Source organism: Durio zibethinus, chromosome 9 (assembly GCF_047325235.1).
Source record: "Durio zibethinus cultivar Kanyao isolate XHJ-2024 chromosome 9, ASM4732523v1, whole genome shotgun sequence".
In the NCBI taxonomy this organism is placed as follows: domain Eukaryota; kingdom Viridiplantae; phylum Streptophyta; class Magnoliopsida; order Malvales; family Malvaceae; genus Durio; species Durio zibethinus.
In genome coordinates, this window is record NC_143170.1 from 9,685,285 (window position 1) to 9,704,470 (window position 19,186).

Below are 19,186 nucleotides of genomic sequence, written 5' to 3' on the forward strand. Positions count from 1 at the left end.
AACAATAAGAGGAAATATTAAGTGATTTACATGGCAGATCATCCAAATTGATGTTAGGAAATGAATAGTATTTTATAAAAACCATCATATCCTATCCGTAACAAGCCTAGTTGATTGCAAGTCATGCAATGTGCCATCTAATCTTACAAGATAATATGACAACACTAGACAATTGAAAGATGGCAAGAAATACAAAAAAAAAAGAAAAAACTACTTTAAGCAAACACTATTAAATTGTTATAGCTTTAAGGAATTTTGTTCCTTGAACCTTGGATCAAATGCTAGAATAAGGATTTACCTTGGTGTGATTATGTTTCCAATCAAGGTATTTTACCTATTCTTTATCTCTAAAGGAAAACTTGCTTTCCATTTTGCTGATGATCAAGGAATGAATCTTAATTTTGCAAGGATGATGATGAACAAGAAAAACTACATATATAACTGCATCTGTTGCTAAGGAAATTGTTAAAAACCTTTATTAGGAAGTTTTGCAAAGTCATTATTGTTGGTTTTAGCTAGAAGCTCATTGGGTCACTAACACACTTTAATAGAAACTAAAACTAACTTGGATTCAGGCAAGAGTAAATCTAGTTGAATTCACGACCATATAATTGATGTGCTATCATGAGCTTTTCATTGCGTCTGATAAGAGACCTACACAGTAAAAGGAAAAAAAACTTCTCTTCACTTCTCCAAACTAAAGTTATGAAATTTAATGGGCTAGCCTCATAAATATAGAAGTGATAGCAGGGATCTTCCCTAACATGTTTGTCAAAAGTAACTAATCCCATTATAGGTCCAAATATAGAATTAAACCATAATCACACTTAATTGAAATCATGCCACTATTTGGATATATTACAATATGGTACCACAACAATTACTCATTAATTGACATTAATTAATATAATTCGGTATATAACAACTTTTTTGGTCCACCAATATGAGATAAATATAACAATCTCGCACTTAGACAACACAAGTCATTAACCCTGAATCCGGATTAATGGAATAGTTATAAATAGAAAATGTTAATATAAGTATATACCCATATCATCATACCACGTAATTAGCATCTATAAGTTGTCGTAAAGTATCGGTCTGGAGACTCGATTGTTAGATGTAAAAATTTAAGATCATGAAAATATGAAGGGTTGCCACCAATCTTTTTTGAAGTGTGATTGGCCACCCAAAAATTATCTTTTAATAAAACAATAAAACAGGTTTAGAGTTTATTAAAAAAATAATTTTAATATAGAGGCAGAGTTTGAGTACGACTTTTTATATTTAAAATCTCATCCTATTATTTTTATTATTTTATATTTTTATACTTGTTGTTTTAACAAAATGAATTTATTTTGAGTTGCAAAAATGTATGAAAATTTTTAATAAAATAAAATTTCCTAAATACTTCAACATATAAACAACATTCGATAACAAATTACTTCATAAAAGGCTTTCATGCAGATCCTTAGAAATTTAAAACAAGTTTTGGGTTCTGAGTAGGTTTGGATTTAAATTTTAAGAATTTATGAACATTTCTAAAAATCTCCAACATCTAGGCAGACTTTTAAAGCAAGCACGTTTTTATAGTTCTTCTAAAAATGAATTTTTTTTATATTCTTATATATTTCGTATATATTCCTTTTTTCTTTAAAATTATTATTATTATTTCTTTTTTATTATTTTTTCATGAAACAAGAGTGCAAATAAAATAAATTGTATCAACAACAACAACAACAACAACAACAACAATAATAATAATAATAATAATAATAATAATTTATGACAAGAAAAATTAAATTGCATAAAATTAATTTAAGCATAAAAATTTAAACATTAAATAGATGATAATACATGAGATTCTAACTTTAAATAAGTAAGAAACAAAATAACTATGGACATGTGTTATAAAAAGCATACGTGACACCTATAAGGAACAAAGTCACTTTCTACCTTATGCTTGGAAGTTTTCTCATGTCAATGAAAGAAAAAGACAAAAAAACAAATTAATCTTTTTAGACCTTTACTCTATCCATGCCACTTTTCATTCTATCTTAGATAAGACAGTATAAAGAATAGGAAGAAGAAAAAAAACTAACAATGCATAGTCTATTTAAAGCACAGTCCTTATTATTAATTTGAAAAATTCTTAAAACTTCCAAGTCTCGGACACACGATTTGGTTTGTCAAAAGGGAACTCCTTTTTTGCAACTTAAATCGTAAAAGAGAATAGACTTAAAAGATGAACTCTCATAACCAAAAAAGGGGTGCAAGTTGGGTTTGGAAACCATTTTTGTATATATTTCTTATTATTATTGTTATTATTACTAGTATTATATTATAGTATATTATATTATATTATATTATTGTTATTATTATTATTATTACTATTATTATTATTATTATTATTGTTATTATTAGTGCTCCTATTAGTATTATATTATTATTGTGTATTATATTATACTATATTATTATTATTATTTTTTTTTCATAATCTGCAATTGAATCAGGAAGGGTAAATCTATCAAAATCAAGGGATTTCAATTCTACATGAAACCAGGGATTAAATCAAACAACTTGCCAAACCTAAGCCTAATGTGTGTTGGACAAAATCCAATCATAAGATTTAAGCCTGGATTGGTTCTGTTTGATTTCTAAATTTGTTACCTAAAGCAGCTTATAAATAGGACACAATATTGCAGAACAATGGATAGTGGATTTTGGGAGAAAAAAAAATTGTGTTTAAGTTGGGATTTTGGGTTTAGGTTTTTGGAATTTTGGATTTAAACTTTTGAGTTTAGTTTAAAGTTTCTGGGTTAGGATTAAATTACTGGGATTGAGATTTCAAATTTTTGGGTTAAAGTTTGAATTTCTATAAATTTTTGAAATTTTTTTGGAAAATCTAGGTTTTCGGTTGAATATTTGAATTTGTTGATTGAATTTTTTTTATGAGTTTTGAAGTTTTTGGTAGGATTCCAACCAATTTTCAGAAATTGATGACCAAGTCCAGTTTCTGGTGGCCTATTCTTGGGTTTTTTTATTAAAAAGGCAGATAGAATTCAGTTAGAGAGAGAGAGACGACCAGATGCTTCTAAAGAAAAATAAAGAGACTTGGCTTTTATACCAGGGCTAAATGACAATGTTTCATCTAGTTCAGGATCCACGTGTCAACTTGTTGACCCGCACATGACCCGTGCGTCTGAGTCAACCCGATCATAGTTTTTTTCATTTTATTTTTTTTTACTTTATTTTTTAATCATTTTATGTTTTAAGTTTTTTATTATTTATTTTACTTTACTGATTTTTTTATGGAGTAATTTATTATTTATTAAATATTTTGTAAAAATTCATTCTATTATTTTATTTTTGGAAAACAATAAAAAATTAATAATAGTAAAAAAAAAACTCTTTTAAAAAAAAATGCATGAATCCTATCAAACTATTAAAAGATTTTTTGTAAATTAAAACTTTATGGAATCTACCAAACTATTGGATAATTTCATAAATCAATTTTCAAAAGAAAATATTTTTTAATGAAGATTTTGTATTTTATCCTATCAAACTATTGAAGGATTGCATCTTAAGTTAAATCTTACCAAACTACTAGAGAATTTAATAAATTTTCTCAAAAATAAAATTTTATAAATATTTTTACAATAAAATCTCACCAAAAATCTGCATCAAAGTAAATCCTACCAAACTATTGGAGGACTTTACTAATTATTTTCTTGAATAAAATACATTAATAAATTCGATGACAGAACCTCTTTAGGGTGAGACATTTGTCTCTATGAATACTCTTGAGGTAAGAGAATTATCTTAAATCGCTACCAAACTACTGGAGTAATTTTAGGATTAATTTTCAATATTAAAATTATAAATATATTTAAGGCTAGGATAATTGGAAATTGAATTGGTACTATTCTTTAGATGGGCGCTGTGTGGGTGCTATAACCTTCTTTACTCGTAACCGTACTCTCGAACCTAAAATCTAGTTTCATGAATTAGAATCTACTATTTAAAAATAGCTAAGTCAATCTTAAGACTTCTCTTTAAATGGGACAGATTCAATAAGGTGACTAATCACACTTTCACAAAAAAAATTGGTGGTGACTCCTTTAATCTATGTCTAGTGGTAGGTCCACGAACTTATATGTTATGATAGGTTGTCGACTCCACTAGGGACATCGAGAATTAGGCTAGTAAATGATTTCTTACTGTCCAAGCCTTGCCTAACAAACTTTAGATTTTTTTTTCTTTCCTTTTTCTTTTTTTTCCTTGCTTGTATTTTGTTTAGCTTTTCATTTATTTACTTCACATATTTGTCATTTATTTGCATATGCATAACATAAGTTTTATACCTGAGTTCTCCCTTAAGAGGAAGTGAAGTACCTACACCTCCGTGAGATTTTATGTCTTCATATGGGCTAGTGAAAACGCTTTGACTCTAATTGAACCCTTTCTGCTTGTAACCTATGGTGGATAAGGATCGAGGTGCCTTACTAGTTTGATGGACAATGATGTAAAGAACAATTTGGGAACCTTTTAGAAATAATCCAAGCCACATATAGTTAACTTTAAGAGCTTAACCATAGGTAGAGCCATGTCTTCCCACCCTTTATAGTTAATCCAAAATTTAGAGTCATGTCATTATTTGACTTATTTTATTGTGTTTGTCCTTTATTTTATATTGAGATGACTAATTAGTTTTCTTGTCTTGTTTATTTCTTTTTTTCTTATGCATATTCATAAACATACATGCAAATTGCATATTGTTCCTGCCCTGAAAGTATTTTCCACAAAAAGTTTTCATGGAACCCATAAAATGTCAAGTTTACCCCTTATTTGTAATTTTCAAATGTAATTTGCCCATAGATATGAAGATAGACTCTAAAAAGATATAGCGAGAAGAATTGGATTGTTTATTGACTGGTTATGTCTCTACATTGCGAAAAAAAGTTCGTTTGCTCCTCAAACAAAATAATTTGAAAAGCCTATTAGATATCTAGAATAGCATTGTTCTTTCAAGGTAACATGCATTTTGTTAGAAGTTTAGGCATATTGCATATCTCCTACTAGTGAAGGTTGATAACTCTCTTATTAAGGGGATGGTATAGTTTTGGGATCCTTCCTATCATTGCTTCATCTTTAATGAGGTTGATATAGTGCTAATAATAGAGGAGTATTCAACTTTGATGGGTATGCATCTTCAGTATTTAGACAGGGTGTATGTAAACAAGCAAAAATCAGGGTATCGTAAAAAGTTGGTTCATATTTTAGGGATGGAAAAGGAGCTCATATATTCACATATCCAAGAAAAAAAAAGAGGATAAAGGTATTCCATGAGAGTTTCTCTGAGACTTTATTGTTAAACATTCAGATGATGATTAAGGAATAAAAGTGTTTGCTCTAGTAATATATGGGATAGTCATTTTCCTTAAGGTCTTAGGCCACATTGAGATAGAGGTGGTGGATTTATTTGAAAAAATTAAAAGGGGATACAAAACTTACACCAGCAGTATTGGTAGAAACCATCAAATCTCTAAATTTTTATAGACAGAATGATAAGGCTCGTTTTATGGGTTACATACCACTATCGTATCTATAGATGAAGAGTCATTTCGAATGTAGGAAAAGTGATTTCTCCAAATTTCATTTTCATAGTTGAAATCTAGTTAAGAAATTTTGTGAGAGTGAATAGCCAAAAGCAAAGACCCAAGAAGAATGGGAATGTCTATTATAGAAACTCACAATTTGTCAAGTGAAATGGCTAGCTCCATGGATAAACTGGGAATCTATGTTGTATCAATGTGGAAACGAGATAAGGGTTCCAGTCTTAGGCTTATGGAGGTTAATGGGTTATGCACCATTGATGGTAAGAAGATAGTATAGAGTTAAACTATTTACTCTTATGACATTTAAGCTTGACCAGTTTGACTGTTTATATGGGAAGCCTAGAACTTTTCAAAAAATTGATGGCATGATCAAAACATCAAAAAAGCCCAAAAGGGTAAGTCGTAGACCATTTACTGATAAAGCCACTTAGAGGTATTTGATTTGAAGAGTCAAGAGAAATAATGAGGTTGCACCTATGTTTAAGAACTATTGCCTGTCAATGAATCGAGAGTTGGATAATGTGCCTTTAGAGTCAAAACTTACAAGGAATGAACATAAAATTGAGAAAGAGAAACTAAAACAAGAAGTTCTAAGGCTAAAGGAAGAAAAGGAATAATGAAAAGACAAAGTGAAAAAGTTAGAAATTCAAGTCCATAAGATTTTTAAGAAATACAGCAAGACTCAAAAGGTTATTAGAGAACGGGATGATGCCCTTAAGGAGCTGATGGAGCTACAACAAGAACATAAGAGGTTGTACATACAGGTGTAGGCCAAAGAAATAAATAATATAGATTTGACTTGTGAGAATGAAAATATGAAGAGAGAATGCTCGCAGATGAAAGATGATTATGTTGAAATCCTGGATGAAAATGAAATGCTCAGAGAGTACATTCAGGCATTGAAGTAAAAGTTGAATGAGTAGAGAAATCATATCATGGCACTCATAAAAAAATAGAGAGAATTATCTTCTCAAGTATGATTCGACAAAAGAGAAGGGTAGGAAAGACAAAGGTACATAAAGCATCTTACAACCAAGATAGGCAAGGTAATGATTAAAGTGAGAGAAATGGCAAAAGAGGCTTAGACATTGAGAGCTTTGGTCATGCCAATAGGAGAGCATCAACAACGATTACTGAACTTTATTGAGGAAACAAAGGATCAGTACAAGCAAATTAGACACTTTTAGAAAGGAAAAAATTAGACTTGATGTAAAACAGACTTTTGTGGAATAAATGAAAGTTCACTTTTGTTGAAATCTTTAAAAGTGCAAATATTTTTCTTTCTTTTTTATGCATTGCATTACATTCATTCATGTCAAATCATATCATCATCACTAATTTTAAATTATGGTACTAGGTGCAAGAACAGCTCAACATTCATATAACACCTGGGTTAGAGCCAAGAAGATGGAGTAAGACAATGTAAATTGTTTTGAAAAACTAAAAAAGGCTCAGGAGGTAATTGAAGGGAAACTAAGCAAGATCTTTGAAGCTCTGGAAAAAATAAACAAAGAAAAAGTGGTGGAGGAAGATATCTCGTATAAAGTCATTGAATCACTACATCTTTTAGGTTTTAGTTTGCATAAGACCCAAGCCATTCCAAGCTTTCAGCCACAATAAACTATGTTCATAAGTTACAGTTACCCGAGAATGCCATATACATTAAGTCATGTAAACATTCAAAGTTTTACTAATCTTGTATTTGCTAAAAAAGTAGTCAAGCCAATCTAAATCCCCAATCTGGATGAGATGAAAGAAAAGTGAAGTTACAGACAGTTCTGTCCTCAAAAGACTTGAAGATTGATCAAACAATGAGCATGATTGAGGAAAGATTATGGGTTGTAGAAGGCATTGACTTTTACCGATCTATGGATGCTATGAGGCTTTGTTTGGTGCTAGATGTGATGATACCCTCAAAATTCAAAGTGCCAAAGTTTGAGAAGTATAACGATACTAAGTGTTTGATTACACATGTCATAATCTATTGTCGTAAGATGACAGCACATGTTAGCATTGAGAAATAGCTCACACATATATTCTAGGATAGTTTAATCGGGTCTCTTGCAAGGTAGTATGTTCAGTTAGATAGGACTCGCATAAGATTGTAAAAAGATTTGAATCGATCTTTCATTAACCTATATTGCTACATTATAGATATGGCTCCTGATCGCCTTTCATTGTAAGGTATGAAAAAAAAGTATTTGAGTCATTTAAGGAGTATGCCTAAAGATGATGGGATGTTGTCACTTAAGTACAACCACCATTAACGAAAAAAGAAACAACAGTGCTGTTTGTGAACACTCTAAAGTCGCCATACTATGAAAAAGATTATAAGGAATGCAACTAAGAATTTTGATATGGAGATCTTAGAAGAAATTGTTGAAAATAATATAAAAAATGGCAAACTTGAAGGAATAGAATCTTCTGTCCTTAAAAGGGTGCCTAAAAAGAAAAAAAACGAGGCTTAAGTTATGAGTTTTGAAGGATAGCAATTCAGAAACTACTCTCGACTGATCTTTCCCACATACCACCATCCTATAAATCATGCTGCCACTTTTCCTTACTAATCAACTACACGACCTCCTTACTCAACCATAACAAGACCTTTTGTTTATTCAACTACCCTAACAAGTGATGTGTGAGAATCATGGACTCGAGAAAGACCTACATTTGATCCTATTCCTATAAACTACATAAAACTCTACCAAGAGCTTTACAAAAACCACTTGATTGCCCTCATCCTGGCTAAATAGCTTGAACCTTCTTATCCTTAATGGTAAGATTTCACTACCTATTGGGACTATCATTATGGGGTGGCTGGCCATTCTATTGAGAATTGCACTCTTTTGAAGCATAGGGTGCAAAATCTAATTAAATAAGGGTTGATAAGCTTTAATACTAGTGGAAACATAGCACCCATTGTCAGTGGGAACCTCCTACCTAATCATGCAGTTAATGCCTTGAATGAGTATAAAAGGCAAATGAAAAAAAAAGTGAAGGAGATCAAAATGTCATTTAGTCAGTTGTATAAAGCTCTATATGAAGCTGGGATGATACAACTAGTAGCTCCATGTACCTATCATGGGAGATATGTCCCAAATCAAATATGCAAGTATCACAGTGGAGCTTCGAGGCACTCTATTGACACATACAAGCAATTCTATGATGAGGTGCAAAGGTTAATGGATTTTTACCAGATAGAGTTGTATGAAGGGGCAGAAGCCTCGAAAAATATTAAAATGGCCATGACAGATAAATGGGTGCCAAAGCCTATCACCATTCGTCGCATTGAGAAGCTGAAATCAGTTGGGAATAAGTTTGTTCCCAAACCAATAATCTTCAAAGTTCCAGGCCCATTCTCTTACAAAGATGAGAAGGCTATACCATGGAAATATGGTTGTGAGGTAACAATCCAAGGGTAAGAAAAAGTTATACCAAAATATGATATTGCAACATATCAGTGTATATGGCATAATCGAAAGTGAAAAATGCTATACTTTGAAGACATTAGAGAAAGTAAAGAAGGATAAGGTGATAGAAAAATAAACTAAACCAAAATTGATTCCAAGAAAGACATCACAAAGCCTGTGCCAAAAAAAGAAGCTTACGAGTTTTTAAAATTGGTGAAGCATAATGAATATTCTATGGTGGAACAATTGAACAAAATGCCAGCCATAATCTTTTTGCTATCACTTATACTAAGTTTAGAACCACATTGCAATGCCTTGCTGAAGGTGTTGAATCAGGCTTATGTGGCATATAATGTGTCTATGGAATATGTGAACCACGTAGCGGGAAACTTAGTGGCACCACATCATATAGCTTTCAGTGATGATGAGATTTTGCTCGAGGGTAGAAGAAGTACTAAGGCTTTATATATCATTGTTAAATGCAAGAGCCACATAATCGCCAAAGTCCTTATTGATAATAGTTCGGCTATTAATGTCATGCCCATGTCCACTCTAACCAGCTTGCCTATTGATATGTCCCACATCTAAAGTAGCCATACGATGATCTAAGCATTTGATAGGACTGACGTGAAGTATTGGGAGACATTGAGTTACCCATGCAAATTAGGTCATGTGTTTTCAATATAAAGTTTCAGATTATGGATATATCTCCATATTACAGTTGCTTATTAGAAAAACCATGGATTCATAAGGTAGGTGTTGTTCTTTCCTTATTACATTCAAAGATTAAATTATATGTGGAAAACCAATTGGTGATTGTGGCTAGGGAAAAAGATTTGCTGATAACTCAACCTATAAATGTCCTATATGTAAAAGCTGTATAAAAGTCATTGAAATACTCTTATCGATATTTTAAACCTATCAATGCAGTAAGCGGATGACTTGAGTTCAGCAAAATTGTGATTAGTCAAATGATTAATAAGGGTATTTAGGCAAAAATCTACATGGGATAAAAGAACCACGAAGGATTGAAGGCAATAGCAAAAGATTGGGTCTGGGTTGTGAAATAGAAAAAATGCAAGATAACAAGGAGAGGTCAAGAAATAGGCCAATGGTTATTCCTCTTTTGAATGAAACATATATTCTTTAAGGATATATGCACTTAAGTGAGGAGAACACTAAAGAAGAACCAAGGTGAGAAGAAGCTTTTATTGAATTGTCTATTCATATAGTAGGCAAAAATAACTAAAAGGAAAAAGTTTTGGTTTATCTATGCCCACCAGACTATAAACTGAAGAACTAGAGTCTCATCCAGAAACCTACTGTCTTTGATGTTATTTCAATGTAATTACAATTCTCTATTGCTTATGCCTTAAAGCATTGGGATGATCTCTTATGTTTGGGTCTTTTATTTTTCATTATTTCAAAAAAAGATAAGAGCATGCATTTTATCCATTTTTTTTATTCAATCCACTTTTTCATCAAAACATCTTGTCAATATTTCTTATTTCATTTAATTTTAGGTCCTTAAATGAATATGAAGATAATTATGATAATGATTAAGGATTTAATTTTGAAAACTCCATTAATACTAATGAGCTTGACATTGAAAAAGACTCTAAAAAATATACTTTACCTCTAGATTTAATGAGATTAATTGAACATGAAAGTAAATCTATTAAGCCTCATAAAAAAATTACTGAGATGATCAACTTGAGGAATACTAAAAATAGAAAGGAAGTCAAGGTCGATACCTCACTCATAATGGTTGATAGACAACGATTGGATGATTTGCTTTAAAAATTTATGGATGTTTTCACTTGGTCTTACCAAGATATGGTTGGACTCAGCATTGAGATAGTGGAACACAAGCTACCCTTGAAACCATAATGTAAGCAAGTTGAACAAAAGTTAAGAAGAATGAAACTTGAAATACTGCTAAAGATTAAAGAAAAGGTAAAAAAATAGTTTGATGTGGGTTTTCTGTAAGTGGCAAAATATCCTAAATGGGTGACTAATATAGTACATATCCTTAAGAAAGATGAAAAGTTATGAATGTGTGTGGATAATCATGATTTGAATAGGGCTAGCCCAAAAAATAATTTTCTTTTATGTCATATTGATACATTGGTGGACAATATGGCCCAACATGCGGTGTTTGCTTTTATGGATAGGTTCTTTGGCTATAATCAAATAAAGATAGCTAAAGATGACACGAAAAAGACCATTTTCATAACTATGTGGGGAATCTTTTGTTACAAGGTCATGCCCTTTAGACTGAAAAATGCTAGGGCAACCTATCAAAGGGCTATGATGACACTCTTTCATGATATGATGCACAAAGAGATTGAGGTGTATGTGGATGATATGATCACAAAATCTTGAAAAGGAAAGGACAATGTAGCTAACCTCTGAAAATTATTTTAGAGGTTAAGAAAGTTTCAGCTCAAGTTAAATCATCCAAATGCAAATTTGGAGCTAAGTTAGGGAAACTATTAGGATTTGTAGTCAGTGAAAGAGGAATAGAAGTTGACCCAAACAAGATTTGGGCCATTCAGAACTTATCCCTACCAAGCACACCAAAGGAGGTTCGAGGTTTCTTAGGCAAATTAAACTACATTTCTCTATTCATTTCAAAACTTAATTTCAAATGTGATCCTACCTTTAAGCTATTTCAAAAGAACAATCCTAATGAATGGAATGAAGAATGTCAAAAGGCTTTGATAAGGTTAAGCAATGCTTGTCAAATCCTCCAATATTAATACCACTTATTTCGAGAAGACCATTGATTTTGTATATAATAGTGCATGAAAAGTCGATTGGATGTGTGCTGGGACAGTAGGATGAATCTAGCAAAAAGGAAAAAGCTATTTACTACTTGAGTAAGAAGTTTATGGAATACGAGTTCAAGTATTCATCATTAGAGAAAATATGTTATGCCTTAGTTGGATAGCTAAAAGACTCAAGTAGTATATGCTCTACCACACAACTTGGCTTATAGCTAAATTGAACCCAATCAAGTATATCTTCGAGAAGCCATCGTTATTGGGAAGAGTCACAAAATGACAGGTGATGCTTTCAGAGTATGACATAGTGTATGTGAGCCAAAAAATGATAAAAAAAAGTACCATTGTAGAATTTTTCACAGACTAGGCCATCGAAGATTATGAACCCATGAAACTCAATTTTTCAGATGAAGAATTAATGGCCATCTCAAGGTTAGAAGAAGAAAGTGATGATGAAAAGTCATGAAAAATGTATTTCGATAAGGTTGCCAATGCCATAGGGCATGGGATTGGAGCAGTTTTAATATCTCCAACAAAACATTATTACCCTATTACAACAAGATTGAACTTCAACTACACTAACAATGTGACTGAATATGAGGCCTATGTTATAGGATTGCACGCTGCTTTGGATAGAAAAATTGAAGTATTAAAGGTGTTTGGGGATTTAGCCTTAGTTATCTATCAATTGAAAGGAGAATAGGAAACAAGGGACTCATAACTTATCCCATACCATAAATACATCTTAGAGTTATGCAAGTAATTCGAGATAATCCAGTTTAAAAATTTACCTCGTGAAAAAAAAATTGTAGATGTTTTAGCCACCTTGGCTGTAATGCTACAAATTGGTAATACTGCCAAATTCAATCCATTAAGTTAGATGTCAGCGATATGTTGATGCATTGCACCAACGTAGAGGATGAAGAAGATGAAAAGCCATGGTATCATGACATTTTATGATATCTAAGGGATCGTAGTACCCAAAGTAAGCAACAGAGAATGATAAGAGAGGAGAACCAAAAGGAAGTTCGACCATGGTGAAGTAATGCTTCGCCAAACCTCCAAATGGTTTTTAATAATGGATTGGCTTTTGTTTTCTTTGATAAATTGTCTCAAATCAAGTTATGACTTAATTGTTTGAGACTTTGGATCAAATTTGAGGCTAAAAACACAAGCAATAATGATTTTTTTCAAGAAAATTGGAAAAAATGAGGAGAACCAATATGAAAATGCAATGATATATGATGAAAATGCAAGAAATGCAAGAGAAAAATTAGCATAATTATTCCTTGAAGGTAGAAAACTTCAAAGATTTTTTCTTTTCTTTTTTCACCTGGTTTTTATACATTTTTAGCCCCTTCTCCTCTTTCAGTATGAATCCCCAGCCTTCTCAAATGGTGAGAAAATATCTAATGCAAATGAATGTGAGCCTTTAGATTAAAAATTTATCTAATGGTTAAAAATTTTGCCTTGTTTTCCTTGCAATGAGCCACCTTTCACCATTGCATCTAGCCTCTTAAAATCATCTTATGGTTGAAAATGCTTGCTGCCAAATATTGGATTTTTAATGTTGTTGGAATCAAGTAAAAAGATCATTTTACCCCCATTAGAAAGTTTTTAGTTTCTAGGCCATTTTCTTGGAAAACAATGCTCTTTTCCTTATTTTTGTGATTGTTAAATACAAAAAATCTTCAAATAAAACGAAATTAATATTTGAAAGTTTTCATGAAAATTTGACATTGAGAAAGTCAAATTATGATATTACCCTTTAGGAGTATTTTAGTAATTTTACACCTCCCGAGGTGCTGCAGTTTTTAATGCACCAAAAATCATTAAATAATTTAAAAACATGATTTGGAATGTTATACAAAAAATCGACGTAAGAAGATCAAATTACAAAAATACCCTTAAAGGGAATTTTAGTGATTTAACACTTTTCGAAATATAATTAAGGTATTCAATATTTCAAAAACATCAAATAATATTAAATCATGATGTGGAGCTTTTCACAAAATTTTGATCTCAGGAAGGTCAATTTATAAATATTACCCCTAATGAGGCATTTGGTTTAAGGGGAATCCATAAATCTTCTCCCAAAATCTTACTGTTGAGTATTTGATTCCAACATTTGATTCAAACATTTGATTCAAGATAATCTACTTTCAATAAAAACTGACAAATTTCCAATAGTACCCAAAGTCTCAAAATAAAAAACCTACCTCTCTCTATGGTATTCTAGGATTTCAAAGGGAAAAGTAGCATTGTTTCCAAATTTGACCTGACTAAAAAATTGTGAAATAGCCATTACCATTTTGAAAAGTCATGTTTAAAAATGAATAGATGTTAGTTATAGGTTTCTGCTGGTGAAAAATTTAGTTTATATATGACGTTTGGCATGAAAAACATATTCAATAAATCATTATTCAAATAAATTTTGAGTTGAAGAAACACCTTAAATGATCATTATTTAAGGGGTTTCATCTCAAAAAAGGCCTTAAATGTTGATCATTAAAGGCTTTGTTTTAAAAAAAAAATTACCTTCAATGATGATCATTTAAGACATTTTTTCTCAAAAATGCCTTCAATAATCACCATTCAAATAAATTTTAGGTTGAAGAAATGTCTTAAATGATGATCATTCAAGGCATTTGGCTTAAAGAAACGCTTTAAATGATCATTATTTAAGGCATTTCTTCTAAAAAAACATTTTAAATGTTGATCATTTAAGGCGTTTTGTTTAAAAAAGCCTTCAATGATGATCATTTAAGGCTTTTTTTTCCTAAAAAATGCCTTCAATAAATCATCATTCAAATAAAATTTGGGTCGAAGAAATGCCTTACATGATGATCATTCAAGGAGTTTGGGTTGAAAAAATGCCTTAAATGATCATTATTTAAGGTGTTTCTTATCAAAATACGCCTTAAATGTTGATAATTTAAGGCATTTTCTTTAAAAATGCCTTCAATGATGCTCATTTAAAGTGTTTTCCCCAAAACATACCTTCAATAAATCATCATTCAAATAAATTTTAGGTTGAAGAAATGCCTTAAATGATGATCATTTAAGGCATTCAGGTTGAAGAAACACCTTAAATTATCATTTGGGTCTAATGTGGGCCAAATCTTGGTGGATACATTGGCTAAGTATCTTCATATGAGATGTCTTCTTGTACCTCTTTTCCTTTGTTTATCTTTTCAAAAGCATCTAAAATTTTGCTTATTTTCCTCTCAAGTATCTCTTGGGCTTTTTCTATCCTTTCGAGACAACTTGCGTTATCTTGCTTCATTTTTTTGGCTCTAGCTCAAGTGTAGTACTAGTGTTAATCTATCCTTGAACCTTGATTTCCTATAATTGTGGTGCAAATTTAGAATGATGTTTATGGAACCATCAGATTATGCATGAGAATGAATGCAATGATTTATGAATGCAATGATTTATGAATACATGCATGCACAATAAAGAAAAAGGTAAGTAAACATAATATGTAATATACATGTATGTTTATAAACATGCACGAGAAGAAAAGAAATAAAAAGAAGATAAGAAAATCGGTTAGTCACCTCAATAAAAAATAAGAATAAACATTATAACATGACCCAAAATTTTGGGTCAACTATAAAGGTGGAAAGATATGGCTCTATCTATGGTTAGGCTTTTAAAATTAACTATATACGGTTTTGATTACTTCAAAAAGTTTCCCAAATTATTCCCTATGTCATCATCCATCACAGACTAATAAAGGCACCCCTATCATCGCCAATCATAGACTACAAGCGAAAATGGTTCAATTTGAGCGAGAATGTTTCACAGGCCCATACAGAGACATGAAATCTCATGAGGGCATAGGTACTTCACTCCTTCTTGAAGGTAAAGGTTGGGTGGAGAGCTTATGTTATGCATATACAGATGAATGATAGATATATATATATATACAATAAATAAATGACTAACTAAAACATACATAAGTAATAAAAAGAAATAGAATAAAAAAAAAGAAAATAAATTTTAGATTTATTATGCAAGGCTTGGATAATAAGAAATTATTTACTGACTTGACTCTTAATGTCCCTAGCTGAGTTGCCAAACTGTTATAACATATATATTCGTTAACCTATCGCTAAACATGAATTAGAAGAGTCGCCACCAATCTTTTTTGTTTATGTGTGATTGACCACCTGATTGAATCTGTCCTATTTAAAGAGAAATTTCAAGATTGACTTAGGTATCTTTAAATAGTAGATTTTGATCTACGAAATCAAAATTTAGGTTCGGGAGTATAGTTATGTGTGGAAAAGGTTATAGCACCCCCACAAGGCCCATCCAAGAGATGGTACCAGTTTGACTTCAGATTATCCAAGCTTTGATTATATTTGTAATTTACTAAATTGTTTAATATTGAAAATTAGTCTTAAAATTGTCCTAATAGTTTGATAGCAATTTAAGACAATTTTTTCACCTCAGGAGTATTGATAAAGTCTAAGGTCCCACTCTTAAGAGGTTCCGTCGTCAGATTTATTAATTTATTTAAGAAAAAAAATTAGCAAAATCTCTCAATAATTTGGTAGGACTTACTTTGAAGTAGATCTCCCAATAGTTTGGTTAGATTTTATTGCAAAAAGATTTGTGAAAATTTCGAATCTCATTAAGTCTCCCAATAGTTTGGTAAGACTTGATTTAGACAGTAATCCTCCAACTGTTTAGAGGATGAAAATATATATTTTTTTTAAAAAAATTGATTTATGAAATTTTTCAATAGTTTGGTAGATTTCATAAAATTTAAATCTATAAAAATTCTCCAATAGTTTGGTAGAATTCATAATTCGAGATTTAAATCCTCCAATTATTTGGTAGGATCTAATTTCAAAACTGATTTGTAAAATTACATTTGCCCTTAATTTAAACAAATAATACTAAGTAAAAATTTAACAAAAACGAAATAAATAATAAAAAAAGTATAAAAAAATTACCAATTCTAGATTAAAACCCAAAGCAAATGGAATCCAAAGCACATACAAGCCAAGTGAATTGGAAAATTTTTGGCCCAACTAATGATCTATAATTGAAAGTAAAAGGGGCCGAATCATCATCACCACTTGTTTGTAACTTTTCCAATAATTTCTATAGTAGCAAAGTCCCATTGGAATCTTGTGACTTTTGGTTCCAATTCCTTTCCTATGTTTGCAAAAACATTAATGCCGTCTCTCTCACCAAACTGAAATTCTAGCCACGATGTGGGTCACGCTGCCACTATCCTCTATAATTGCTCACCCTTTTTTGGTGTTTGTTTTCTCCTTGCAATCTCCAACCAAGACCTAAAAATAAAAAGCCCAAAAAATAGTTGTTGGATCTTCCTTTCACTATTGCAAGCCAACGTATGGAAATTAAGACCATTGCTTGAACCACCAGTCACAATCGAAATGGCTAAGGATTTTCTTTTCTCTCTAGCTTCTCTCTAAGTTTCAAACCTAACCCAGGGAACAGTCTCCTGCCATCATTTCCTCCACTATCGGCCACCAAACCTGTGCCAGAAGTCTTTCCTTTTTGGAACACTTTTGCTGATGATTGCATCTCGTTTATTATTTCTGGGTTTACTTGGTTTAGGTTCCTTACTGTAGGATTGGTTACTTGAATGTTGATCTATATTCGAGGTTGTGGGTTCTGTTTTTTTTTTTTTTTTAGTGATGAAATGCTAGATTCTAGGTTTTCTTGTTATTGAATTTGATTGATGAAATTGTTGGTGAATTCTTTGATGCTTGCGTTGTGAAATTTGGCTTTGAATTGCTTGCTGGTTTGCTACTGTTTGATTTCAGGATATTTGCTACTAAGAGTCGCTGGTGGTTGTTTTCTGCATGATTCCTCCTTCTTGATTTTTTTCCATTCTTTACTCTTTATTGCCAACTGTATATGCTTGGTTCTCTGCATGAATTATGCCCAACAAATCCGAGACTGAATCACCAAGAATCATGCTCTAACGGATCCATGATTGAATCACCAAAAATCATGCTCCATCGGATCCATGATTGAATCACCAAGAATCATGCTCCAATGGATTTGAGATTGAATCACCAATTTCTTTCTTCTTTTTTTTTTTTTAATTCTTCTTTTTATTTTAAACCCTTTTGAGTTTTTTAATAATAATAATAATAATAATAATAATAATAATAATGATAATAGTATAATATAGTATACTATAATAACAATGACCATGGACTATAATAACAACAACAATAATAATAATAATAGGTGTCTACACCAATCATACGTGATAAAATGAGCAATTATACATACAATCTTTTTAGCTTTTTTTTGGTTGCTTCATCTGCAAACAATCCATCCTTTCACATATGTCTTTGTTTCCACACATCCTATCTAGAAACTTCGGTGCCAAAGCTAGATGATTCTTATTAAATTAACACTATCTAAGAATCAGAATCTATTAAACGAATGTTCATAAATATTCATTTATGAGTAAAAACAAGTGTGTGAATACTTACAAGATTATACTGAACATTTACATAACACTTTCTCGATGTCTGATGGTGATGTACTTGTTTGGTCTGAATGATCTTTTTTTTTGTTATTTGATTTTCTAGAAAAGAAAGAAATAAGGTAAATCACATATTAAGATATCGAATATATTACATAAAATCTTTTAAACAATTAACATAATGGGTATGCATACTGAGAATTCTTCTGATAACTGATCTCGAACAAAATGCATCCAATCTTGATAACTGATAACATCTGCATATGACGAAAAAGATTAGCCAACAAATCACTATTATTAGCGAATGGTAAAATATTATTAGGTTATCAATCTGTTTTTAAAGTCTCTAAATGCTTTCTTACCCAATTGCAACACAAGCTTTTTATACTCATTTGGGACATCAAGCCTTTTAATAAATTTAAAACAATTAGTATTAACACATTGCATTTCAATTAAATGATCATTTAATAAATTTTATGAAATAATTGAATAAACATACCACAACCAACTCCCATATACAATCCTTTAAATCATCAGAAACTCATCGCCAATTATGGTATTTAATAGAAATGCTAGTACGAACAATCGCTTCATTATGATTAGCCAACTTGGCAGCTCCATCAGACAGTGGCTGCCCACTTTGATTGAAGTGAATGTGAATTTTCGTGTTAGTTGCTTTAATTTGTTTATTTTGTCCCCTTGCTTTTCTTTTTTTCATTACGGGTGTGTTTTCTTTATATTCAGTAGTAGGAGACATATGTTCATTCCATAATACTTGCGATTTTAATCATAATTATACAAAATACACCAAATTATCTTTTTAAATTTCACACAATAATAAAATACGATCAATATCATACTATAGTTATTAGACTAATATTCGTA

At 31.1% G+C, this 19,186-nt stretch overlaps 1 protein-coding gene across 1 annotated transcript in view; it reads right to left on the bottom strand.

Annotated features, from left to right (window-relative positions):
• Window positions 1-521: 521 nt before the first annotated feature.
• Window positions 522-19,186, bottom strand: part of LOC111310974 (coiled-coil protein) — a 40,900-nt gene continuing 22,235 nt past the window's right edge. Inside the window, exon 3 of the mRNA XM_089765812.1 lies at window positions 522-654. The gene's annotated coding sequence lies outside the window, so the exon portion shown is untranslated. The remainder of the gene's footprint in view (window positions 655-19,186) is intronic.